Below are 26093 nucleotides of genomic sequence, written 5' to 3'. Positions count from 1 at the left end.
CCCCCCCTCCCCCTCCACCCCTCCCCCCCCTCCCCTCCACCCCTCCCCCCACCCCCTCCCCCGCCCCCCCACCCCCCGCCCCCCCATCCCCCGCCCCCCTCCACCCCCAGCCCCCGCCACCCCGCCCCCCCATCCCCCGCCACCCCTCCCCCGCCTCCCCCTGCCCCCCTCCCCGCCCCCTCCCCCGCCCCCCGCCCCCCCCATGCCCCCGCCACCCCGCCCCCCCAGCCCCCGCCACCCCTCCCCCCTGCCCCCGCCTCCACCCTCCCCCCCATGCCCCCTCCCCCCAGCCCCCTCCAGCCCCCGCCCCCCCCTGCCCCGCTCCACCCCGCCCCCCATCCCCCGCCACCCCGCCCCCCCTGCCCCCGCCACCCCTCCCCCCCTGCCCCCTCCACCCCGCCCCCCCCATCCCCCGCCACCCCTGCCCCCCGCCTCCCCGCCCCCCCTGCCCCCTCCACCCCCGCCACCCCAGCCCCGCCCCCAGCCCCCCTCCCCCCCCTCCCCCGCCACCCCAGCCCCCGCATCCCCCGCCACCCCGCCCCCCCAGCCCCCTCCCCCCCGCCCCCCCAGCCCCCGCCACCCCTCCCCCCCAGCCCCCTGCCCCCCGCTCCCCCCCATCCCCCTCCACCCCTCCCCCCCAGCCCCCGCCACCCCGCCCCCGCAGCCCCCTCCACCCCGCCCCCCCATCCCCCGCCCCCCCCAGCCCCCTCCACCCCCTCCCCCCCATCCCCCTCCACCCCTCCCCCCCTCCCCCTCCACCCCTCCCCCCCATCCCCCTCCACCCCTCCCCCCCATCCCCCTCCACCCCTCCCCCCCATCCCCCTCCACCCCGCCCCCCCATCCCCCTCCACCCCTCCCCCCCATCCCCCCCCACCCCTCCCCCCCATCCCCCTCCACCCCTCCCCCCCATCCCCCCCACCCCTCCCCCCCATCCCCCTCCACCCCTCCCCCTCATCCCCCTCCACCCCTCCCCCCCATCCCCCTCCCCCCCTCCCCCCTGCTCTCCGCCTGCTGGAGGCTACCTGGGGGAGCTTTGTCTGTGCACTCTTCTCAGCCCTCAGATGGCAGTCGCCTCCAGCTCCACCTCCACCTCCTCCACCACCTCCACCACCACCTCCACCACCTCCACCTCCATCACCACCTCCACCTCCACCTCCTCCACCTCCACCACCACCACCACCACCACCTCCACCACCACCTCCACCACCTCCACCACCTCCACCACCAGCACCACCTCCACCACCACCTCCACCACCACCTCCTCCACCACCTCCACCACCTCCACCACCACCTCCTCCACCACCTCCTCCACCACCTCCACCACCTCCACCTCCACCACCAACTCCACCACCACCTCCTCCACCACCTCCACCTCTTCATCTGCGTCTCATCTCTGTAAACTTCAAACACACTTTGCAGTGGATATCCCCTCGTCATCATCATCAGCAAAATCATCAGCAAAATCATCATCAGCAACATCATCAGCAGCAGCATCATCATCAGCAGCATCATCATCATCAGCAAGATCATCATCAGCATCATCATCAGCAGCATCATCATCATCAGCAAGATCATCAGCAGCATCATCATCAGCAGCAAGATCATCATCTGCTCCAGAGCCTCTCCTACATTGCTGAGTACCGCGGGTACGTAACGCAATCAGCATCATCATCAGCATCATCATCAGCATCATCAGTATCAGCATCATCAGCAGCATCATCATCAGCATCACAATCAGCATCATCACCATCAGCATCATGATCATCATCATCAGCATCATCAGCAGCAGCATCATCATCAGCAGCATCATCATCAGCAGCATCACAATCATCATCAGCATCACAATCAGCATCATCACCATCAGCATTATGATCAGCATCATCATCAACATCATCAGCATCAGCATCATCATCACAATCATCATCAGCATCAGCATCATCAGCATCACAATCATCATCAGCATCACAATCATCATCATCACAATCAGCATCATCACCATCAACATCATCAGCAGCAGCATCAGCATCATCAACATCATAATCAGCATCATCATCATCACAATCAGCATCATAATCAGGATCATCATCATCACAATCAGCATGATCATCAACATCAGCATCATCATCAGCAATCATCATCAGCATCATCAGCAGCAGCATCAGCAGCACCATCATCCCATAGATAAGACTGTCCATCAACATGATGATGTGGATGTTATGCTGATGATGATGCTGATGATGATGTTGCTGATAATACTGATGATGCTGATAATGATGATGCTGATGATGCTGCTGATGCTGATAATACTGATGATGCTGATAATTATGATGATGCTGATGATGCTGATGATGCTGATGATAATACTGATGATGCTGATAATGATGATGCTGATGCTGATGATGTTGATGATGCTGATGATGATGTTGCTGATGATGCTGATAATGATGCTGATGATGATGCTGATGATGCTGATGATGATGTTGCTGATGATGATGATGATGTTGCTGATGATGATGATGATGATGTTGCTGATGATGATGATGATGATGTTGCTGATGATGATGATGATGATGTTGCTGATGATGATGCTGATGATGCTGATGATAATACTGATGATGCTGATGATGATGCTGATGATGCTGATGATGATGCTGATGATGTTGATGATGCTGATGATGATGTTGCTGATGATGCTGATAATGATGCTGATGATGATGCTGATGATGCTGATGATGATGATGTTGCTGATGATGCTGCTGATGATGCTGCTGATGATGCTGATGATGATGCTGATGATGTTGATGATGTTGATGATGCTGATGATGATGTTGCTGATGATGATGCTGATGATGTTGATGATGTTGATGATGCTGATGATGTTGATGATGATGATGATGCTGATGATGTTGATGATGTTGATGATGCTGATGATGTTGATGATGATGATGCTGATGATGTTGATGATGTTGATGATGCTGCTGATGATGATGCTGATGTTGCTGATGCTGATGCTGATGATGCTGATGATGTTTTTGTTGTTTCAGATCATTCGAGGAGGCTCACAACCTTCCATGGCAACGCGTCAGGGGCTGCGTGACCTCCCGTGACCCCGCCGTGACCCCCAGTGACCCCACCGTGACCTCCCGTGACCCCGCTGAGGTCACCATGCGCTGTGACCTCTCCCGTGACCTCGCCGCGGGGAGCTGCTACCACTTCCGGGTCAGGTCACGTGACCCCCGACGCGTCTGCTCCCCCTGGGTCACCACGGCCCCGCCCTTCTGCCCACGTGACCACAGTGAGCCCTCATTAGCATAGACACGCCTCCCCTCATTAGCATAACCACGCCCACCCGCTAGAACAGCCACGCCTGCTCATTAGCATAACCACGCCCACCTGTTAGAACAGTCACGCCTACTCATTAGCATAACCACGCCCACCCGTTAGAACAGCCACTCCTACTCATTAGCATAACCACGCCCACCCGCTAGAACAGCCACTCCTACTCATTAGCATAACCACGCCCACTCGCTAGAACAGCCACTCCTACTCAGTAGCATAACCACGCCCACCCGTTAGCACAGCCACTCCTACTCATTAGCATAACCACGCCCACCAGCTAGAACACCTACTCATTAGCATAACCACGCCCACCCGTGTAGCACAGCCACTCCTACTCATTAGCATATCCACGCCCACCCGCGAGAACACCTACTCATGAGCAGTATACCACGCCCACGTCAGCACCACCACCACCACTACTAGTGGGGGGGGGGGGGGGGGGCGCGGAGGTAGAGGAAGCGCCCTCGACTCGCCTCATTATGCCTCTGTACCCCCCCCTCCGCCCCCCCCACCTCCCCCCCATCGCTCCCCCCACCACCCCCTCCCCCCACTACCCCCTCACCCTGCCCCCCATCGCCCCCACCTCCGCCCACCTCCCCCACCTCCCGCGCCCCCCGCTCCCCCTCCCGCCCACCGCCCCCCTCCCCCCCACCTCCCCACCTCCCCCCCACCGCCCCCCCACCTCCCCCTCCGCCCCCACCTCCCCCCCACCTCCCCCACCCCCCCACCTCCGCCCCCACCTCCCCCCCCCAACCTCCCCCTCCTCCGCCCCCCGTCTCCCCCTCCCCCCCACCTCCCCCGCCCCCCCACCTTCCCCCCACCGCCCCCCCACCTCCCCCTCCCCCCACCTCCCCCCCACCGCCCCCCCACCTCCCCCGCCCCCCCACCGCCCCCCCACCTCCCCCTCCCCCCCACCTCCCCACCTCCCCCCCACCTCCCCCCACCTCCGCCCCGCCCCCCACCTCCGCCCCCACCGCCCCCTCCCCCCCACCTCCCCCCCCCAACCTCCCCCTCCTCCTCCCCCCGTCTCCCCCTCCACCCCACCTCCCCCTCCGCCCCACCTCCGCCCCCACCTCCGCCCCCACCTCCCGCCCCACCTCCGCCACCCGCCCCCCACCTCCGCCCCCACCTCCCGCCCCACCTCCGCCCTCCCCCCACCGCCCCCCCACCTCCCCCCCCCAACCGCCCCCCCATCTCCCCCTCCGCCCCACCTCCCCCCACCTCCCCCCCCCAACCTCCCCCCGCCTCCTCCCCCGGTCGCCCCCTCCCCCCCACCTCCGCCCCCACCTCCCCCCCACCGCCCCCCCACCTCCCCCGCCCCCCCACCGCCCCCCCATCGCCCCCTCCCCCCATGCGCCCTCCCACCTCCCCCTCCCAACCCCCCCCGCCGCCTCCCCCCGTCTCCCCCCCACCTCCCCCGCCCCCCCCACCGCCCCCCCACCGCCCCCGCCCCCCCACCTCCCCCCCACCTCCCCCGCCCCAACCTCCCCCTCCGCCGCCCCCCGTCTCCCCCGCCCCCCACCTCCGCCCTCCCCCGCCACCTCCCCCACCTCCCCCCCACCTCCCCCTCCGCCCCCACCTCGCCCCCCACCTCCCCCTCCCCCCCACCTCCGCCCCCACCTCCGCCCTCCGCCCCCACCTCCCGCACCTCCCCCCCACCGCCCCCCCACCTCCCCCTCCCCCCCACCTCCCCCCCACCGCCCCCTCGCCCCCCCACCTCCCCCCCCCAACCTCCCCCTCCTCCTCCCCCCGTCTCCCCCTCCCCCCCCACCGCCCCCGCCCCCCCACCTTCCCCCCACCGCCCCCCACCGCCCCCTCCCCCCCACCTCCCCCCCACCTCCCCCCCACCTCCCCCTCCCCCCCACCTCCGCCCCCACCTCCCCCTCGCCCCCCACCTCCCCCCCACCGCCCCCTCCGCCCCCCACCTCCCCCCCCCAACCTCCCCCGCCTCCTCCCCCCGTCTCCCCGCCACCCCACCGCCCCCGCCCCCCACCTCCCCCCACCTCCGCCCCCCACCTCCCGCCCCACCTCCGCCCTCCCCCCACCTCCGCCCCCACCTCCGCCCCCACCTCCGCCCCCACCTCCCCCGCCCCCCCACCTCCGCCCCCACCTCCCCCCCATCTCCCCCTCCCCCCACCTCCGCCCCCACCGCCCCCCCCAACCGCCCCCTCCTCCGCCCCCGGCGCCCCCCGCCCCCCCACCTCCGCCCCCCACCTCCCCCCACCTCCCCCCCACCTCCCCCTCCCCCCCACCGCCCCCCATCGCCCCCTCCCCCCATCGCCCGCCCACCTCCCCCTCCCAACCCCCGCCCTCCTCCTCCCCCCGGCGCCCCCCCACCGCCCCCGCCCCCCCACCTCCCCCCCACCTCCCCCTCCCCCCCACCTCCCCCCCCACCGCCCCCCCCCAACCTCCCCCTCCTCCGCCCCCCGTCGCCCCCTCCCCCCCACCGCCCCCTCCCGCCCCACCTCGCCCCCACCTCCGCCCCCCCTCCGCCCTCCCCCCCACCGCCCCCCCACCGCCCCCCCACCTCCCCCTCCCCCCCACCTCCCCCCACCTCCGCCCCCACCTCCGCCCCTCCCGCCCCACCTCCGCCCCCCCCCACCTCCCCCCCACCTCCGCCCCGCCCCCCACCTCCCCCCCCCAACCTCCCCCGCCTCCTCCCCCCGTCTCCCCCGCCCCCCACCTCCCGCCTCCCCCCACCTCTCCCCCACCGCCCCCCACCTCCCCCTCCCCCCCACCTCCCCCCCACCTCCCCCCCACCTCCCCCCCACCTCCCCCTCCCCCCACCTCCGCCCCCACCTCCGCCCCCCCAACCTCCCCCCCATCGCCCCCTCCGCCCCCACCTCCGCCCCCACCTCCCCCCCCCCATCCTCCCCCTCCGCCTCCCCCCGGCGCCCCCTCCCCCCCACCGCCCCCCACCGCCCCCGCCCCCCCACCGCCCCCCACCTCGCCCCGCCCCCCACCTCCGCCCCCCACCTCCCCCCCCCAACCTCCCCCCCATCTCCCCCTCCCCCCAGCTCCCTCCCACCTCCCCCCGCCCAACCCCCCCCTCCGCCGCCCCCCGTCTCCCCCCACCTCCCCCTCCCCCCCACCTCCCCCCCACCTCCCCCTCCCCCCCACCTCCCCCCCACCTCCCCCCCCCAACCTCCCCCTCCTCCGCCCCCCGTCTCCCCCGCCCCCCCACCTCCCCCCTCCCCCCACCTTCCCCCCACCTCCCCCCCACCTCCCCCTCCCCCCCCACCTCCCCCCCACCTCCGCCCCCACCTCCCCCCCACCTCCCCCGCCCCCCCACCTCCCCCCCACCTCCCCACCTCCCCCCCACCTCCCCCTCGCCCCCCCACCTCCCCCCCACCTCCCCCTCCCCCCCACCTCCGCCCCCCAACCGCCCCCGCCTCCTCCCCCCGTCTCCCCCTCCCCCCCACCGCCCCCTCCCCCCACCTCCCCCCACCTCCCCCCCACCTCCCCCCCACCTCCCCCCCACCTCCCCCTCCCCCCCACCTCCCCCCCCCAACCGCCCCCCCAGCTCCCCCGCCCCCCACCTCCCCCCCACCTCCCCCCCCCAACCTCCCCCGCCTCCGCCCCCCGGCGCCCCCGCCCCCCCCACCTCCCCCCCACCTCCCCCCCCACCTCCCCCCCACCTCCCCCTCCCCCCCACCTCCCCCTCCCCCCCATCTCCCCCGCCCCCCATCTCCCTCCCACCTCCCCCTCCCAACCCCCCCCCGTCTCCCCCCCACCTCCCCCTCCCCCCCCACCTCCCCCCCACCTCCCCCCCACCTCCCCCCCACCTCCCCCTCCCCCCCACCTCCCCCCCACCTCCCCCCACCTCCCCCCCCAACCTCCCCCTCCTCCTCCCCCCGTCTCCCCCTCCCCCCCCCCCCACCTCCCCCCCACCTCCCCCCCACCTCCCCCCCACCTCCCCCCCACCTCCCCCCCTCCTCCCCCTCCCCTCCCACCTCCAGCTCGCCTGACGTCTCCACATCTGCAACTCGCCCTGATCCCTAGTGGGCAGTAGGAGGTGGTGGTGGTGGTGGTGTTGGTGGTGGTGTTGGTGGTGGAGTTGGTGGTGGTGGTGGTGTTGGTGGTGGAGTTGGTGGTGGTGGTGGTGTTGGTGGTGGTGGAGTTGGTGGTGGTGGTGTTGGTGGTGGTAGTGGTGGTGGTGTTGGTGGTGGTGTTGGTGGTGGTGGTGGTAGTGGTGGTGTTGGTGGTGGTGGTGGTAGTGGTGGTGGTGTTGTGGGTGATGTTGTTGTTGGTGGTGGTGTTAGTGGTGGTGGTGGTGTTGGTGGTGGTGGTGTTTGTGTTGGTGGTGGTGGTGTTGGTGGTGGTGTTGGTGGTGGTGTTGGTGGTGGTATTGGTGGTGGTGGTGGTGGTGTTGTTGGTGTTGTCTGTTGGTGGTGGTAGTGTTGGTGGTGGTGGTGGTGTTGTTGTTGGTGTTGTTGTTGGTGGTGGCCCCGTGTGGAGTTGAGGCTGGCCGGGCCCCAGGGTCCAGGTGGTCACGTGCTCTCAGACTCCCCCTGGGAGCTGCCCTACCGACTCAGCGTGTGCGTCAGGTGGGTGGGCAGCAGCCAATGGGAAGCCTCCTCAGTTCACTCACACCAGAGACACGCCCCCCTAGACCACGCCTCCTAGCCCAAGCTCCTAGCCCCGCCCTCCTAGCCCCGCCCTAGCCCCTCCCTTCCCTTCCCCCCGCCTCCTTCCAATGGCCCCTCCCACTCTCTCTAGCCCCTCCCACTCTCTCTAGACTCCTCCCACTCTCTCTCTAGCCCCTCCCACTCTCTCTAGCCCCTCCCACTCTCTCTAGCCCCTCCCACTCTCTCTAGACTCCTCCCACTCTCTCTAGCCCCTCCCACTCTCTCTAGCCCCTCCCACTCTCTCTAGCCCCTCCCACTCTCTCTAGCCCCTCCCACTCTCTCTAGCCCCTCCCACTCTCTCTAGCCCCTCCCACTCTCTCTAGCCCCTCCCACTCTCTAGTCCCTCCCACTCTCTCTAGCCCCTCCCACTCTCTCTAGCCCCTCCCACTCTCTCTAGACTCCTCCCCACTCTCTCTAGACCCTCCCACTCTCTCTAGCCCCTCCCACTCTCTCTAGCCCCTCCCACTCTCTCTAGCCCCTCCCACTCTCTCTAGACTCCTCCCACTCTCTCTAGACTCCTCCCACTCTCTCTAGACTCCTCCCACTCTCTCTAGCCCCCTCCCACTCTCTCTAGCCCCTCGCACTCTCTCTCTAGCCCCTCCCACTCTCTCTAGCCCCTCCACTCTCTCTAGCCCCTCCCACTCTCTCTAGCCCCTCCCACTCTCTCTAGCCCCTCCCACTCTCTCTAGCCCCTCCCACTCTCTCTAGCCCCTCCCACTCTCTCTAGCCCCTCCCACTCTCTCTAGCCCCTCCCACTCTCTAGCCCTACCGACTCAGCGTGTGCGTCAGGTGGGTGGGCAGCAGCCAATGGGACGCCTCCTCAGTTCACTCACACCAGAGAGACACGCCTCCTAGCCCCGCCTCCTAGCCCCTCCCACTTTCTATAGCCCCGCCTCCTTCCACTAGCCCCTCCCACTTTTCACCAGCCCCTCCTTCCACTAGCCCCTCCCACTTTCTATAGCCCCTCCCACTTTCACCAGCCCCTCCTTCCACTGGCCCCTCCCACTTTCTATAGCCCCGCCTCCTTCCACTAGCCCCTCCCACTTTTCACCAGCCCCTCCTTCCACTGGCCCCTCCCACTTCTATAGCCCCTCCCCGCTTTCACCAGCCCCTCCTTCCACTGGCCCCTCCCACTTCTCTAGCCCCGCCTCCTTTCACCAGCCCCTCCCCCTTGATCTAGGCCCCTCCCCCTAGTCTAGCTCCTCCCAGAAACCCCTCCCCCACCAAGCCCTAGCCCCTCCCCCATCTCTAAACCCCCCCCCCCCCCCGCCTTCTCCCTCCCCCAGCCCCCCCTCTAGCCCCTCCCCCTCCTCTAGCCCCGCCCCCCGCTGCATCGTGGTCACGTGTCGCAGGCAACAGCTGTGGCTGCCCCTGGGGGGGAGGGGTGGGCGGTGGGGGGAGGGGCTGGGAGTCACGTGTGCGTGAGCGCGTGGGTGGCGAGGAGCAAGGGGGAGGGGCGGGGGGTGAGGGGTGGGGGGAGGAGGGGGATGACCACGTGACCGGAAACGACACCAGCGTCGAGAGCATCCGGAAGTGCGTCACCGTACCACGTGGTGAACACTCACCACGCTGATCACGTGGCCTCCTCTAGCCCCTCCCCCTTGTCACGTGTCCCCTCTAGCCCCTCTCTCCCCTTGTCACGTGTCCCCCTCTAGCCCCTCCCCCCTTGTCACGTGGCCTCCTCTAGCCCCTCCCCCCCCTTGTCACGTGTCCCCCTCTAGCCCCTCCCCCCTTGTCACGTGGCCCCTCTAGCCCCACCCCTTGTCACGTGTCCCCCTCTAGCCTTGTCACGTGTCCCCTCTAGCCCCTCCCCCCCCTTGTCACGTGTCCCCTCTAGCCCCTCCCCCTTGTCACGTGGCCCCTCTAGCCCCCCCCTTGTCACGTGTCTCCCTCTAGCCCCTCCCCCCTTTGTCACGTGTCTCCTCTAGCCCCTCCCCCTTGTCACGTGTCCCCTCTAGCCCCTCCCCCCCCTTGTCACGTGTCCCCTCTAGCCCCTCCCCCCTTGTCACGTGGCCCCTCTAGCCCCCCCCCTTGTCACGTGTCCCCCTCTAGCCTTGTCACGTGTCCCCTCTAGCCCCTCCCCCCCTTTGTCACGTGTCCCCTCTAGCCCCTCCCCCCTTGTCACGTGGCCCCTCTAGCCCCCCCCCTTGTCACGTGTTTCCCTCTAGCCCCTCCCCCCTTGTCACGTGTCTCCTCTAGCCCTCCCCCCTCAGGTCACGTGTCCCCTCTAGCCCCTCCCCCTTGTCACGTGTCCCCTCTAGCCCCCCCCTTGTCACGTGTCCCCCTCTAGCCCCTCCCCCTTGTCACATGTCCTCCTCTAGCCCCTTCCCCCTTGTCACGTGTCCCCTCTAGCCCCTCCCCCTTGTCACGTGTCCCCTCTAGCCCCCCCCTTGTCACGTGTCCCCCTCTAGCCCCTCCCCCTTGTCACGTGTCCTCCTCTAGCCCCTTCCCCTTGTCACGTGTCCCCTCTAGCCCCTCCCCCTTGTCACGTGTCCCCTCTAGCCCCCCCCTTGTCACGTGTCCCCTCTAGCCCCTCCCCCTTGTCACGTGTCCCCTCTAGCCCCTTCCCCTTGTCACGTGTCCTCCTCTAGCCCCTTCCCTTGTCACGTGTCCCCTCTAGCCCCTCCCCCTTGTCACGTGTCCTCCTCTAGCCCCTTCCCCTTGTCACGTGTCCCCTCTAGCCCCTCCCCCTTGTCACGTGTCCCCTCTAGCCCCCCCTTGTCACGTGTCCCCCTCTAGCCCCTCCCCCTTGTCCACGTGTCCTCCTCTAGCCCCCTTCCCCTTGTCACGTGTCCCCTCTAGCCCCTCCCCCCCTTGTCACGTGTCCCCCTCTAGCCCCCCCCCTTGTCACGTGTCCCCCTCTAGCCCCTCCCCCTTGTCACGTGTCCCCCTCTAGCCCCTCCCCCTTGTCACGTGTCCCCTCTAGCCCCTCCCCCTTGTCACGTGTCCTCCTCTAGCCCCTCCCTTGTCACGTGTCCCCTCTAGCCCCTCCCCCTTGTCACGTGTCCTCCTCTAGCCCCTTCCCCCTTGTCACGTGTCCCCCTCTAGCCCCTCCCCCTTGTCACGTGTCCTCCTCTGAGCCCCTTCCCCTTGTCACGTGTCCTCCTCTAGCCCCTCCCCCTTGTCACGTGTCCTCCTCTAGCCCCTCCCCTTGTCACGTGTCCCCTCTAGCCCCTCCCCCTTGTCACGTGTCCTCCTCTAGCCCCTTCCCCTTGTCACGTGTCCCCTCTAGCCCCTCCCCCTTGTCACGTGTCTCCCTCTAGCCCCTCCCCCCCTTGTCACGTGTCCCCTCTAGCCCCTCCCCCCTTGTCACGTGACCCCTCTAGCACCCCCCCCTTGTCACGTGTCTCCTCTAGCCCCTCCCCCTTGTCACGTGTCTCCCTCTAGCGCCTCCCCCTTGTCACGTGTCTCCTTTAGCCCCTCCCCCTTGTCACGTGACCCCTCTAGCACCTCCCCCCTTGTCACGTGACCCCTCTAGCCCCTCCCCCTTGTCACGTGTCCCCTCTAGCCCCTCCCCTTGTCACGTGCCCCCTCTAGCCCCTCCCCCCGGTCACGTGTCTCCCACTAACCCCTCCCCCCAGGTCACGTGTCCCCCTCTACCACGCCCCCACCGCCGTTGCCCCGCCCCCTTCTGCTGCTGCTCGTCTCGTGGTTGGTCGTCTTGGTCACGTGCCCCCCTCTAGCTCCTCCCCCAGGTCACGTGTCCCCTCTATAACCCCTCCCCCTCAGGTCACGTGTCCCCCTCTACCACGCCCCCACCGCCGTTGCCCCGCCCCCTGCTGCTGCTGCTCGTCTCCCTCGCCTCGTGGTTGGTCGTCCTGGTCACGTGCCTCGCCCTCTGGGGGGCGGGGCGGGTCACGTGGTGGGCTCTGGGCTTGGGCCCACAGCCCCTCCCCCGCACGCTCTCACACCTCCAGCAGGTAACGCGTGTTGCATGTTGTATGTGTGTTGTACGCGTGTTGCATGTTGCATGTGTGTTGCATGTTGTACGTATGTTGTGTGTGTGTTGCATGTGTGTTGCATGTTGCATGTGTGGTGTATGTTGTGTGTATGTTGTACGTATGTTGTATGTGTGTTGCATGTTGTATGTATGTTGCATGTGTGTTGCATGTTGTATGTGTGTTGTACGTGTGTTGTATGTTGTATGTGTGTTGCATGTTGTATGTGTGTTGCATGTTGCGTTGTTGTATGTTGCATGTGTGTTGCATGTGTGTTGCATGTGTGTTGCATGTGTGTTGCATGTGTGTTGCATGTGTGTTGCATGTTGCATGTGTGGTGTATGTTGTGTGTATGTTGTACGTATGTTGTATGTGTGTTGCATGTTGTATGTATGTTGCATGTGTGTTGTATGTTGCGTTGTGTGTTGTATGTTGCGTTGTATGTTGCATGTGTGGTGTATGTTGTACGTGTGTTGTATGTTGTATGTTGCATGTGTGTTGCATGTTGTATGTGTGTTGTACGTGTGTTGTATGTTGTATGTGTGTTGCATGTTGTATGTGTGTTGCATGTTGCGTTGTTGTATGTTGCATGTGTGTTGCATGTGTGTTGCATGTGTGTTGCATGTGTGTTGCATGTTGCATGTGTGGTGTATGTTGTGTGTATGTTGTACGTATGTTGTATGTGTGTTGCATGTTGTATGTATGTTGCATGTGTGTTGTATGTTGCGTTGTGTGTTGTATGTTGCGTTGTATGTTGCATGTGTGGTGTATGTTGTACGTGTGTTGTATGTTGTATGTTGCATGTGTGTTGCATGTTGTATGTGTGTTGTACGTGTGTTGTATGTTGTATGTGTGTTGCATGTTGTATGTGTGTTGCATGTTGCGTTGTTGTATGTTGCATGTGTGTTGCATGTGTGTTGCATGTGTGTTGCATGTGTGTTGCATGTTGCATGTGTGGTGTATGTTGTGTGTATGTTGTACGTATGTTGTATGTGTGTTGCATGTTGTATGTATGTTGCATGTGTGTTGTATGTTGCGTTGTGTGTTGTATGTTGCGTTGTATGTTGCATGTGTGGTGTATGTTGTACGTGTGTTGTATGTTGTATGTATGTTGTATGTTGTATGTATGTTGTATGTTGCGTTGTATGTTGCATGTGTGGTGTATGTTGTACGCGTGTTGCATGTTGTATGTTGCATGTGTGTTGCATGTTGTATGTGTGTTGTACGTGTGTTGTATGTTGTATGTGTGTTGCATGTTGTATGTGTGTTGCATGTTGCATGTTGCGTTGTTGTATGTTGCATGTGTGTTGCATGTGTGTTGCATGTGTGTTGCATGTGTGTTGCATGTTGCATGTGTGGTGTATGTTGTGTGTATGTTGTACGTATGTTGTATGTGTGTTGCATGTTGTATGTATGTTGCATGTGTGTTGTATGTTGCGTTGTGTGTTGTATGTTGCGTTGTATGTTGCATGTGTGGTGTATGTTGTACGTGTGTTGTATGTTGTATGTTGCATGTGTGTTGCATGTTGTATGTGTGTTGTACGTGTGTTGTATGTTGTATGTGTGTTGCATGTTGTATGTGTGTTGCATGTTGCGTTGTTGTATGTTGCATGTGTGTTGCATGTGTGTTGCATGTGTGTTGCATGTGTGTTGCATGTGTGTTGCATGTTGCATGTGTGGTGTATGTTGTGTGTATGTTGTACGTATGTTGTATGTGTGTTGCATGTTGTATGTATGTTGCATGTGTGTTGTATGTTGCGTTGTGTGTTGTATGTTGCGTTGTATGTTGCATGTGTGGTGTATGTTGTACGTGTGTTGTATGTTGTATGTATGTTGTATGTTGTATGTATGTTGTATGTTGCGTTGTATGTTGCATGTGTGGTGTATGTTGTACGCGTGTTGCATGTTGTATGTTGCATGTGTGTTGCATGTTGTATGTGTGTTGTACGTGTGTTGTATGTTGTATGTGTGTTGCATGTTGTATGTGTGTTGCATGTTGCGTTGTTGTATGTTGCATGTGTGTTGCATGTGTGTTGCATGTGTGTTGCATGTGTGTTGCATGTTGCATGTGTGGTGTATGTTGTGTGTATGTTGTACGTATGTTGTATGTGTGTTGCATGTTGTATGTATGTTGCATGTGTGTTGTATGTTGCGTTGTGTGTTGTATGTTGCGTTGTATGTTGCATGTGTGGTGTATGTTGTACGTGTGTTGTATGTTGTATGTTGCATGTGTGTTGCATGTTGTATGTGTGTTGTACGTGTGTTGTATGTTGTATGTGTGTTGCATGTTGTATGTGTGTTGCATGTTGCGTTGTTGTATGTTGCATGTGTGTTGCATGTGTGTTGCATGTGTGTTGCATGTGTGTTGCATGTTGCATGTATGTGTGTTGCATGTTGTATGTATGTTGCATGTGTGTTGTATGTTGCGTTGTGTGTTGTATGTTGCGTTGTATGTTGCATGTGTGGTGTATGTTGTACGTGTGTTGTATGTTGTATGTATGTTGTATGTATGTTGTATGTTGCGTTGTATGTTGCATGTGTGGTGTATGTTGTACGTGTGTTGTATGTTGTACGTGTGTTGTATGTTGTATGTATGTTGTATGTTGTATGTATGTTGTATGTTGCGGTTGTATGTTGTATGTGTGGTGTATGTTGTGTGTATGTTGCACGTGTGTCACGGTGTGTGTTGTATGTGTGTTGTGTGTTGTATGTGTGGTGTATGTGTGTTGCATGTTGTGTGGTATGTTGTAAGTGTGTTGTATGTGTGTTGTACGTGTGTTGTATGTTGTATGTGTGGTGTATCTTGTACGTGTGTTGTATGTTGTACGGATGTCATGTGTTGTACGTGTGTTGTATGTTGTTCGTGTGTTGTACGTGTGTTGTATGTGTGTTGTATGTTGTGTGTATGTTGTGTGTTGTATGTATGTTGTATGTTGTACGTGTGTCACGTGTGTGTTGTACGTGTGTTGTATGTGTGTACGTGTGTTGCATGTTGTGTTGTATGTTGTACGTGTGTCACGTGTGTGTTGTGCGTGTGTTGTATGTTGTACGGATGTCATGTGTTGTACGTGTGTTGTGTGTATGCTGTGTGTTGTATGTGTGTTGTGTGTTGTATGTGTGTTGTGTGTATGTTGTGTATATGTTGCATGTTGCGTTGCGTGTTGTATGTTGTGTGTGTGTTGCGTGTTGTATGTTGTGTGTGTATGTGTGTGTGTTGTGTGTGTATTGTATGTTGAATGCATGTTGTAGGTTATATGTGTGTTTGTGTGTATGTTGTGTATGTGTGTTGTACGCTGTATATAAATGTGTGTACGTTGTATGTTATATGTATGTTCTATGTATGTTGTACGTATGTTGTATATACATAGCGCCGAAATGCATTGTGGTTAATAGGAGACGGGGGGGGGGGGGATGGGGGGGAATTCACACAAAGCCCCGCCCCCTTCTGATGCCCCGCCCCCCTTCTGATGCCCCGCCCCCTTCCCAGGCCACGTGCCCCGAATTGGTGACGTCACAAAGGGAGGCTGTGCACGTGACGGTGGTGGAGGGGGAGTTACAGACTCAGTTATGAGTTCGTGTTGTGTCTGTGTGTGTGTGTCTGTGTGTGTGTGTGTGTGTGTCTGTGTGTCTGTGTGTGTGTGTGTGTCTGTGTGTGTGTGTGTCTGTGTGTCAGTGTGTCTGTGTGTGTGTGTCTGTGTGTGTGTGTGTGTCTGTGTGTGTGTGTGTGTGTGTCTGTGTGTCAGTGTGGTCTGTGTGGTGTGTGTGTCTGTGTGTATGTGTGTGTGTGTCTGTGTGGTGTGTGTGTCTGTGTGTCAGTGTGTCTGTGTGTGTGTGTCTGTGTGTGTGTGTGTGTGTGTCTGTGTGTGTGTCAGTGTGTGTGTGTCTGTGGTGTGTGTGTCTGTGTGTGTGTCAGTGTGTGTGTGTGTGTCAGTGTGTGTGTATCTATGTGTGTGTGTCAATGTGTGTGTGTCTGTGTGTGTGTGTGTGTCTGTGTGTGTGTCTGTATGTGTGTGTGTGTCTGTCTGTGTGTGTGTGTGTCTGTGTGTGTGTGTGTGTCTGTGTGTGTGTGTGTCTGTCCTGTGTGTGTGTGTGTCTGTGTGTGTGTGTCTGTATGTGTGTGTCTGTCTGTGTGTGTGTGTGTCTGTGTGTGTGTCTGTGTGTGTGTTGCTGTTTTTTTTTACTTTTTGAAGTTATTAAAGTCGCATTCCTTATCATGTTCGCAGTGCAGCGTTTTCCGTTCTTTTCCATTAAAAATGATAGTCCTATGTGAGTGGTAACACTACTACACTACATTATACACTACTACACTATACACGACACTATACACTACTACACTACTACACTACATTATACACTACTACACTATACACTACTACACTATACACTACACTATACACTACTACACTATACACTACACTATACACTACTACACTATACACTACTACACTATACACTACTACACTATACACTACTACACTATACACTACTACACTATACACTACTACACCATACACTACTACACTATACACTACTACACTATCACACCTACTACACTATACACTACTACACTATACACCACTACACTATACACTACACTACACACTACTACACTACTACACTACACTATACACTACTACACTATACACTACTACACTATACACTACTACACTATACACTACACTATACACTACGACACTATACACTACTACACTATACACTATACACTACTACACTATACACCACTACACTATACACTACACTACACACTACTACACTACTACACTACACTATACACTACTACACTATACACTACTACACTATACACTACTACACTATACACTACTACACTATACACTACTACACTATACACTACTACACTACTACACTATACACTACTACACTATACACTACACTATACACTACTACACTATACACTACTACACTATACACTACTACACTATACACTACTACACTATACACTACTACACTATACACTACTACACTATACACTACTACACTACACTATACACTACTACACTATACAGTCTGACTCTGTACTACAACACAAACAACAACATCAACAACCACAAGACAACTTCGATGAAGGCCATCAGTCTGACTCTGTACTACAACAACACAAACAACAACCACAACAACCACAAGACAACTTCGATGAAGGACATCAGTCTGACTCTGTACTACAACAACACAAACAACAACATCAACAACAACAACCACAAGACAACTTCGATGAAGGCCACCAGTCTGACTCTGTACTACAACAACACAAACAACAACAACAACCACCACAAGACCAACTTCGATTAAGGCCATCAGTCTGACTCCGTACTACAACAACACAAACATGGCCAAACCAAAACACGTTTTCGAAATCACCAAAATAAAGCTCATAAAAGCAATGTAACAGCAGTGATCATAGGAACTGTGACCGAATTTTCACAATAAACGACACAAACAACACGGACCACCAAAACCCTGCAGCCATAGCTGGCAACATGAGTCACTCCACAACAGTAAGCAGCATCAGTCGGAGTGTCAAAATGTTTCAAATGCACCTTCAAAGATCAGCACACTGAATCAAAACACAGATCATACTGGAGGGGGGAGGAGTCTGCGAGGGGGAGGAGTCTGTGAGGGGGAGGAGTCTGCGAGGGGGAGGAGTCTGCGAGGGGGAGGAGTCTACGAGGGGGAGGAGTCTGCGAGGGGGAGGAGTCTGCGAGGGGGAGGAGTCTGTGAGGGGGAGGAGTCTGCGAGGGGGAGGAGTCTGCGAGGGGGAGGAGTCTGCGAGGGGGAGGAGTCTGCGAGGGGGAGGAGTCTGTGAGGGGGAGGAGTCTGCGAGGGGGAGGAGTCTGCGAGGGGGAGGAGTCTGCGAGGGGGAGGAGTCTGCGAGGGGGAGGAGTTTGTGAGGGGGAGGAGTCTGCGAGGGGGAGGAGTCTGTGAGGGGGAGGAGTCTGCGAGGGGGAGGAGTCTGTGAGGGGAGGAGTCTGTGAGGGGGAGGAGTCACGTGGGAGGGGGAGGATTCTTCGAGGGGGAGGAGTCCTGCGAGGGGGAGGAGTCTGTGAGGGGGGAGGAGTCTGTGAGGGGGAGGAGTCTACGAGGGGGAGGAGTCTGTGAGGGGGAGGAGTCTGCGAGGGGGAGGAGTCTGCGAGGGGGAGGAGTCTGTGAGGGGGAGGAGTCTGTGAGGGGGAGGAGCCTGTGAGGGGGAGGAGGTCTGCGAGGGGGGGGAGTGATAGGGGGAGGAGTCTGCGAGGGGGGAGGAGTCTGTGAGGGGGAGGAGCCTGCGAGGGGGAAGAGTCTGCGAGGGGGAGGAGTCTGCGAGGGGGAGGAGTCACGTGGGAGGGGGAGGAGTCTGCGAGGGGGAGGAGTCTGTGAGGGGGAGGAGTCTGTGAGGGGGAGGAGTCTACGAGGGGGAGGAGTCTGTGAGGGGGAGGAGTCTGCGAGGGGGAGGAGTCTGCGAGGGGGAGGAGTCTGCGAGGGGGAGGAGTCACGTGGGAGGGGGAGGATTCTTCGAGGGGGAGGAGTCTGCGAGGGGGAGGAGTCTGTGAGGGGGAGGAGTCTGTGAGGGGGAGGAGTCTGTGAGGGGGGAGGAGTCTGTGAGGGGGAGGAGTCTACGAGGGGGGAGGAGTCTGTGAGGGGGAGGAGTCTGCGAGGGGGAGGAGTCTGCGAGGGGGAGGAGTCTGTGAGGGGGAGGAGTCTGTGAGGGGGAGGAGCCTGTGAGGGGGGAGGAGTCTGCGAGGGGGGGGGAGTGATAGGGGGAGGAGTCTGCGAGGGGGAGGAGTCTGTGAGGGGGAGGAGCCTGCGAGGGGGAAGAGTCTGCGAGGGGGGGGAGTGATAGGGGGAGGAGTCTACGTGGGGGAGGAGTCTGTGAGGGGGAGGAGTCTACGAGGGGGAGGAGTCTGCGAGGGGGAGGAGTCTGTGAGGGGGAGGAGTCTGTGAGGGGGAAGAGTCTGTGAGGGGGAGGAGTCACGAGGGGGGAGGAGTCTCTGAGGGGGAGGAGTCACGTGGAGGGGGAGGAGTCTGTGAGGGGGAGGAGTCTGTGAGGGGGGGACGAGTCTGTGAGGGGGAGGAGTCTGTGAGGGGGAGGAGTCTACGAGGGGGAGGAGTCTGTGAGGGGGAGGAGTCTCCGAGGGCGCTGTGTGAATGAGAGACGGAGGAGGAGTCTGTGCGTGGGGGGGAGGAGTCTCTGAGGAGGAGGGGGGAGGAGTCTATGAGGGGGAGGAGTCTATGAGGGGGAGGAGTCTATGAGGGGGAGGAGTCTATGATGGGGGAGGAGTCTCTGAGGAGGAGGGGGAGGAGTCTGTGAGGGGAGAGGAGTCTGAGGGGGCTGTGTGCTGTGTGAATGAGAGGGGGGAGGAGTCTGTGAGAGGGGGAGGAGTCTCCGAGGGGGGAGGAGTCTATGAGGGGGAGGAGTCTGTGATGGGGGAGGAGTCTGTGAGGGCGCTGTGTGAATGAGAGGAGGAGTCTATGCGTGGGGGGAGGAGTCTCTGAGGAGGCAGGGGGAGGGGAGCCTATGAGGGGGAGGAGTCTGAGAGGGGCTTTGTGCTGTGAATGAGAGAAGGGGGAGGAGTCTCCGAGGGGGGGAGGGGTATATGCGGGGGGAGGAGTCTCTGAGGAGGAGGGGGGAGGAGTCTATAAGGGGGAGGAGTCTGTGAGGGGAGAGGAGTCTGAGGGGGCTTTGTGCTGTGTGAATGAGAGGGGGGAGGAGTCTGTGAGACGGGGGAGGAGTCTCCGAGGGAGGAGGGGTCTATGAGGGGGAGGAGTTCATAAGGGGGAGGAGTCTGTGAGGGGGAGGAGTCTATAAGGGGGTGAGGAGTCTGTGAGGGGGAGGAGTCTGAGGGGGCTTTGTGCTGTGTGAATGAGAGGGGGGGAGGAGTCTGTGAGACGGGGGAGGAGTCTCCGCGGGAGGAGGGGTCTATGAGGGGGAGGAGTCTATGAGGGGGAGGAGTCTATGAGGGGGGAGGCGTCTATGAGGGGGGGGAGTTCATAAGGGGGAGGAGTCTGTGAGGGGGAGGAGTCTACGCGAGTGATTGACGGACGGTCGTGGGCGTGGCTAGCGCGTCGTCGGCTCCATCCGCCTCTGCTATTGGTGGACGCGCGTCTGGGGCGGCCATCTTGTGAGGTTTGGCGCCATTCTCCCCGCCCTTTTTATCGATGCCCCGCCCCCTTTTCTCCCCCCCCCCCCCCCGGTGCCCCTCCCCTCCCCCCACCGCCATCACGCGGCCGCGGCCTCCTCCCCCAACGTCTCCTCCTCCTCTCTCACCGCCGCAGCCGCCACCGCCGCCACCAACGGAGCCTCCTTCGATCAATTCGCCTTTTAAAATCGCACGCTTCACGCGAAGCGAGCGAGCGTGCGACGATTATCGATAACAAGTTGTTCTTTTTCTTCGCGTCGAACAAACCGAACGAAATTCATTGGCGTTTTTAAGGTAGGTTTTAAAAACCAAAAACCGCCCGTGGGAGGTTTTTTTTATTTTCCCGCGCAGCGCTTCTGACGGTGAGTTTCGTGGTTTGAGGCTAGTCGCGCAGGCTTTTACCCTCACGCATTCAGGCGAGGGGCAGGCCTCGAAAACACGCTGGTTGAATTAAATGTTATTTTAAATGTTTTTTTAACGGTAACTTGGAGAGGGGCCGGTTGGTTTCTGTGTTGTGCTTAACACGAAAAATGCGTTGGTGTTTAAAGTTTGTTATTTGTGTGGTGGTGTTGGTGGTGATTGGTGATTGTGGTGAGAATTGGGGCCTCGTGGGCCTGATTCGTGGTTGGGCTTTTTGCAGCGATGCTCATCGCCACTTTGTGTTTGTGTAGCTGCGACTTCTCTTAATTGAATTAAATAAACTATCGTTCATTCTTGTCGCTGTGGTGGTGGTGGTGATGATAAAAGCAGATAACGAACTCGCCTCAACTCATTTGTGCTACGGCAAAGTTAACGCGACCGCCACCACCACCACGCTTTATGTTATTTAAATCGTTGCTTTATCGGCCCTTTTCGTTCGAGGTTTGCTGCTGTGGTGGTGATGATGATGATGATGAACTCATTATTTGTGCTACGGCAAAGTTTAAAGCGACCAGCACCACCTTTTTATATTAAAATCTCCGTCGATTGATCGTCTGAGGAGAATTCGCACGCGCGCGCACACAACATTTTTTTAAATTATTTTTCTTTTTCTTTGCAATTTTTTTCTTACGCCTCTCTCGATTAAATTACAACCATTTAAACCCCCCTTTTCGATTCGTCACCCGCGTTAATTTGTACATTTTTTTTCTTTATAAACTTCCCGCGCGATCTCTTCGCCGTGCCTGATGATGATGATGAGTGTTGGTGAGGAGCGGTGGTGCAGTGGTTAGCGCTCACCGGCCAACGTTGGTGACGATTATTCGAACCGGTTCTGGAACTCTCCACCCCCACCCCCTCTAGGTCGACTCAGCCCTAAATGAGTAGCGGTGTTAGGGAAATACAAAGGCGGTCGGGCGTGGTGCCGGCCACCTTAATAGGTGCTCGCTAACAGCACTTGCCCCTACAGTCTGTTGAGGCTGTATGGGGGATCTTTGTAACCTTAATAGGTGCTCGCTAACAGCACTTGCCCCTACAGTCTGTTGAGGCTATATGGGGGATCTTTGTAGATAACTGCACTTGCCCCTACAGTCTGCTGAGGCTATATGGGGGATCTTTGTGGCTAACTGCACTTGCCCCTACAGTCTGTCGAGGCTATATGGGGGATCTTTGTGGCTAACTGCACTTGCCCCTACAGTCTGTCGAGGCTATATGGGGGATCTTTGTAACCTTAATAGGTGCTCGCTAACAGCACTTGCCCCTACAGTCTGTTGAGGCTATACGGGGGATCTTTGTAACCTTAATAGGTGCTCGCTAACAACACTTGCCCTACAGTCTGTCGAGGCTATATGGGGGATCTTTGTGGCTAACTGCACTTGCCCCTACAGTCTGTTGAGGCTGTATGGGGGATCTTTGAAACCTTAATAGGTGCTCGCTAACTGCACTTGCCCCTACAGTCTGCTGAGGCTATATGGGGGATCTTTGCAGATAACAGCACTTGCCCCTACAGTCTGTCGAGGCTATATGGGGGATCTTTGTAACCTTAATAGGTGCTCGCTAACAGCACTTGCCCCTACAGTCTGTTGAGGCTGTATGGGGGATCTTTGTAACCTTAATAGGTGCTCGCTAACTGCACTTGCCCCTACAGTCTGCTGAGGCTGTATGGGGGATCTTTGCAGCTAACAGCACTTGCCCCTACAGTCTGTTGAGGCTGTATGGGGGATCTTTGTAACCTTAATAGGTGCTCGCTAACTGCACTTGCCCCTACAGTCTGCTGAGGCTATATGGGGGATCTTTGTGACTAACAGCACTTGCCCCTACAGTCTGTTGAGGCTTATATGGGGGATCTTTGTAACCTTAATAGGTGCTCGCTAACAGCACTTGCCCCTACAGTCTGCTGAGGCTGTATGGGGGATCTTTGTGGCTAACAGCACTTGCCCCTACAGTCTGTTGAGGCTATATGGGGGATCTTTGTGGCTAACAGCACTTGCCCCTACAGTCTGTTGAGGCTGTATGGGGGATCTTTGTGGCTAACTGCACTTGCCCCTACAGTCTGTTGAGGCTATATGGGGGATCTTTGCAGATAACAGCACTTGCCCCTACAGTCTGTCGAGGCTATATGGGGGGATCTTTGTAACCTTAATAGGTGCTCCGCTAACAGCACTTGCCCCTACAGTCTGTTGAGGCTATATGGGGGATCTTTGTAGATAACAGCACTTGCCCCTACAGTCTGTTGAGGCTGTATGGGGGGGTCTTTGCAGATAACAGCACTTGCCCCTACAGTCTGTTGAGGCTGTATGGGGGATCTTTGTAACCTTAATAGGTGCTCGCTAACAGCACTTGCCCCTACAGTTTGTTGAGGCTATATGGGGGATCTTTGCCCACCTCGTGTGTGCGTGTGTGTTGTGGTCAATGCAGTGATTTAGATTCCTCACAGAAAGATGTTGAATATTCTTGTAGTAGGTTTTTACCCTTTCAATTGGTACAAAAACTGACACCTTTATACAAGGCGTCATGTTTGCAATAACCACAACACACGCAGTCGAAATGCAAACAAAAAGAAACAACTTTGATGATGATAATTGGTTTTTTTACCCTTCTATCTGGCAACAAAACTGACACCTTTTTTGTTTGTTGCCAGATAGAAGGGTACAAAAACCAATTATCATATTTTTACTGGCAAATGAGGTTCCCATAGTGTCAACTTTGATGATGATAATGATATGCACTGTCCTTGAAGTTGATTGGTCCACACCCGAGACAGCTTTCCTTAGAGCCTAGTCTCACATGGTCCTTGAAGTTGATTGGTCCACACCCGAGACAGCTTTCCTTAGAGCCTAGTCTCACATGGTCCTTGAAGTTGATTGGTCCACACCCGAGACAGCTTTCCTTAGAGCCTAGTCTCACATGGTCCTTGAAGTTGATTGGTCCACACCCGAGACAGCTTTCCTTAGAGCCTAGTCTCACATGGTCCTTGAAGTTGATTGGTCCACACCCGAGACAGCTTTCCTTAGAGCCTAGTCTCACATGGTCCTTGAAGTTGATTGGTCCACACCCGAGACAGCTTTCCTTAGAGCCTAGTCCTCACATGGTCCTTGAAGTTGATTGGTCCACACCCGAGACAGCTTTCCTTAGAGCCTAGTCTCACATGGTCCTTGAAGTTGATTGGTCCACACCCGAGACAGCTTTCCTTAGAGCCTAGTCTCACATGGTCCTTGAAGTTGATTGGTCCACACCCGAGACAGCTTTCCTTAGAGCCTAGTCTCACATGGTCCTTGAAGTTGATTGGTCCACACCCGAGACAGCTTTCCTTAGAGCCTAGTCTCACATGGTCCTTGAAGTTGATTGGTCCACACCCGAGACAGCTTTCCTTAGAGCCCAGTCTCACATGGTCCTTGAAGTTGATTGGTCCACACCCGAGACAGCTTTCCTTAGAGCCTAGTCTCACATGGTCCTTGAAGTTGATTGGTCCACACTCGAGACAGCTTTCCTTAGAGCCTAGTCTCACATGGTCCTTGAAGTTGATTGGTCCACACCCCGAGACAGCTTTCCTTAGAGCCTATTCTCACATGGTCCTTGAAGTTGATTGGTCCACACCCGAGACAGCTTTCCTTAGAGCCTAGTCTCACATGGTCCTTGAAGTTGATTGGTCCACACCCGAGACAGCTTTCCTTAGAGCCTAGTCTCACATGGTCCTTGAAGTTGATTGGTCCACACCCGAGACAGCTTTCCTTAGAGCCTAGTCTCACATGGTCCTTGAAGTTGATTGGTCCACACCCGAGACAGCTTTCCTTAGAGCCTAGTCTCACATGGTCCTTGAAGTTGATTGGTCCACACCCGAGACAGCTTTCCTTAGAGCCTAGTCTCACATGGTCCTTGAAGTTGATTGGTCCACACCCGAGACAGCTTTCCTTAGAGCCTAGTCTCACATGGTGTTGGACCAGATGACGGCAAAAGGTTTGATCTTGTGTGTGCCCGAAAGGTCGTGATTTATTTTATTTTCTACACTACTTGGACTTGACCTAAAGAACCAAAGATTATTGATTCCTGTAATCACGAAATCCTCAAATCCAGATTGAAGTTTTCATCTATTTGCTGTTTGTACATCCAAACACAACTCCAGTTTTATTCCTGTAACGGGTTGACCATCACTTAGCCATTCTATTTTACGACACGCTTTCATTTCACTCGCTCTGTCTGTTGTTGTTGTTGTTGTATTCTCATATCTTGTATTCTATCTTAAAAAATATAAAATGTATTTTTAAACAATCTTTTTACACGCTTTCATTTCACTCACTCTGTTGTTGTATCCTCAAATCTTGTAACTCAATTTTAACCCACTTCCCAATGTGGTTATCGACTGCAAACTTGGTATAGTTATGTCACACTGATGACAATACTATATTCTGTCATAAAAAATAGAAGAGGTATTTTTGATGATGGTGATGATGATGGTGGTGATGATGGTGAAGATGATGGTGGTGATGATGATGGTGGTGATGGTAGTGGAGATGGTAGTGGAGATGATGGTGATGATGATGGTGATGATGATGATGGTGGTGGTGATGATGGTGGTGATGGTGATGATGGTGATGATGGTGATGATGGTGATGATGGTGATGATGGTGATGATGGTGATGATTGTGATGATGATGGTGGTGGTGATGATGGTGGTGATGGTGATGGTGGTGATGGTGGTGATGGTGATGATGGTGGTGATGATGATGATGGTGATGATGGTGATGATGATGGTGGTGGTGATGATGATGGTGATGATGATGATGGTGGTGGTGGTGATGATGGTGATGATGGTGATGATGGTGATGATGATGGTGATGATGATGATGATGGTGATGATGATGATGGTGGTGGTGATGGTGATGATGATGATGCTGATGATGATGATGCTGATGATGATGATGCTGATGATGATGATGCTGATGATGGTGATGCTGATGATGATGATGCTGATGATGGTGATGCTGATGATGGTGGTGGTGATGGTGGTGATGATGATGGTGGTGATGGTGGTGATGATGATGATGGTGATGATGATGGTGATGGTGGTGATGGTGGTGATGGTGATGATGGTGGTGATGATGATGATGGTGATGATGATGGTGATGATGATGGTGATGATGATGGTGATGATGGTGATGATGATGATGATGGGTGGTGGTGATGATGATGGTGATGATGATGATGAGGAGGGGGGAGCGGGTTTGAGGTTTGCTCATTGTCCCATCCGATGGGGGGCGGGCAGCTTTGTTGCTGCTAACCGCAGCGCCACCACTCCTCCACTGGGGCTAACACGTGGGCGGGTTAACGATCCAGGCATTTACACACAAAAGGCAAAGGTCCCCCGTGTTATTACCTCCCCCCTACTCTCTCTCTCACTCGGGTCACCCATTCATTCACCCACTCACTCACCGTTCACTCATTCACTCGCCCGCATCATTCACCCACTCACCCATTCATTCACCCGCTCACTCACCCGTTCACTCATTCACTCGCCCGCTCATTCACCCACTCACCCATTCATTCACCCGCTCACTCACCCGTTCACTCATTCACTCGCCCGCTCATTTCACCCACTCACCCATTCATTCACCCGCTCA

At 57.5% G+C, this 26093-nt stretch overlaps 2 long non-coding RNA genes across 2 annotated transcripts; both read left to right on the top strand.

Annotated features, from left to right (window-relative positions):
• Nucleotides 1–1349: 1349 nt before the first annotated feature.
• On the top strand, nucleotides 1350–7384 carry LOC144742325 (uncharacterized). The gene is made up of 3 exons (XR_013590079.1): nucleotides 1350–1646; nucleotides 3045–3295; nucleotides 7299–7384. It is a non-coding gene; the product is annotated as an uncharacterized LOC144742325 (long non-coding RNA).
• A 2084-nt stretch (nucleotides 7385–9468) lies between these two features.
• Nucleotides 9469–15636, top strand: LOC144742324 (uncharacterized). The gene is made up of 3 exons (XR_013590078.1): nucleotides 9469–9520; nucleotides 11697–11887; nucleotides 15393–15636. It is a non-coding gene; the product is annotated as an uncharacterized LOC144742324 (long non-coding RNA).
• The last annotated feature ends 10457 nt before the right edge of the window (nucleotides 15637–26093 follow it).

The sequence above is a fragment of the Lampetra planeri genome, unplaced genomic scaffold (assembly GCF_965212315.1).
Source record: "Lampetra planeri unplaced genomic scaffold, kcLamPlan1.2.h2 scaffold_985, whole genome shotgun sequence".
In the NCBI taxonomy this organism is placed as follows: domain Eukaryota; kingdom Metazoa; phylum Chordata; class Hyperoartia; order Petromyzontiformes; family Petromyzontidae; genus Lampetra; species Lampetra planeri.
The sequence above is the reverse complement of the archived record's forward strand: the minus strand, read 5'-3'. Positions and strand labels throughout refer to the sequence as shown.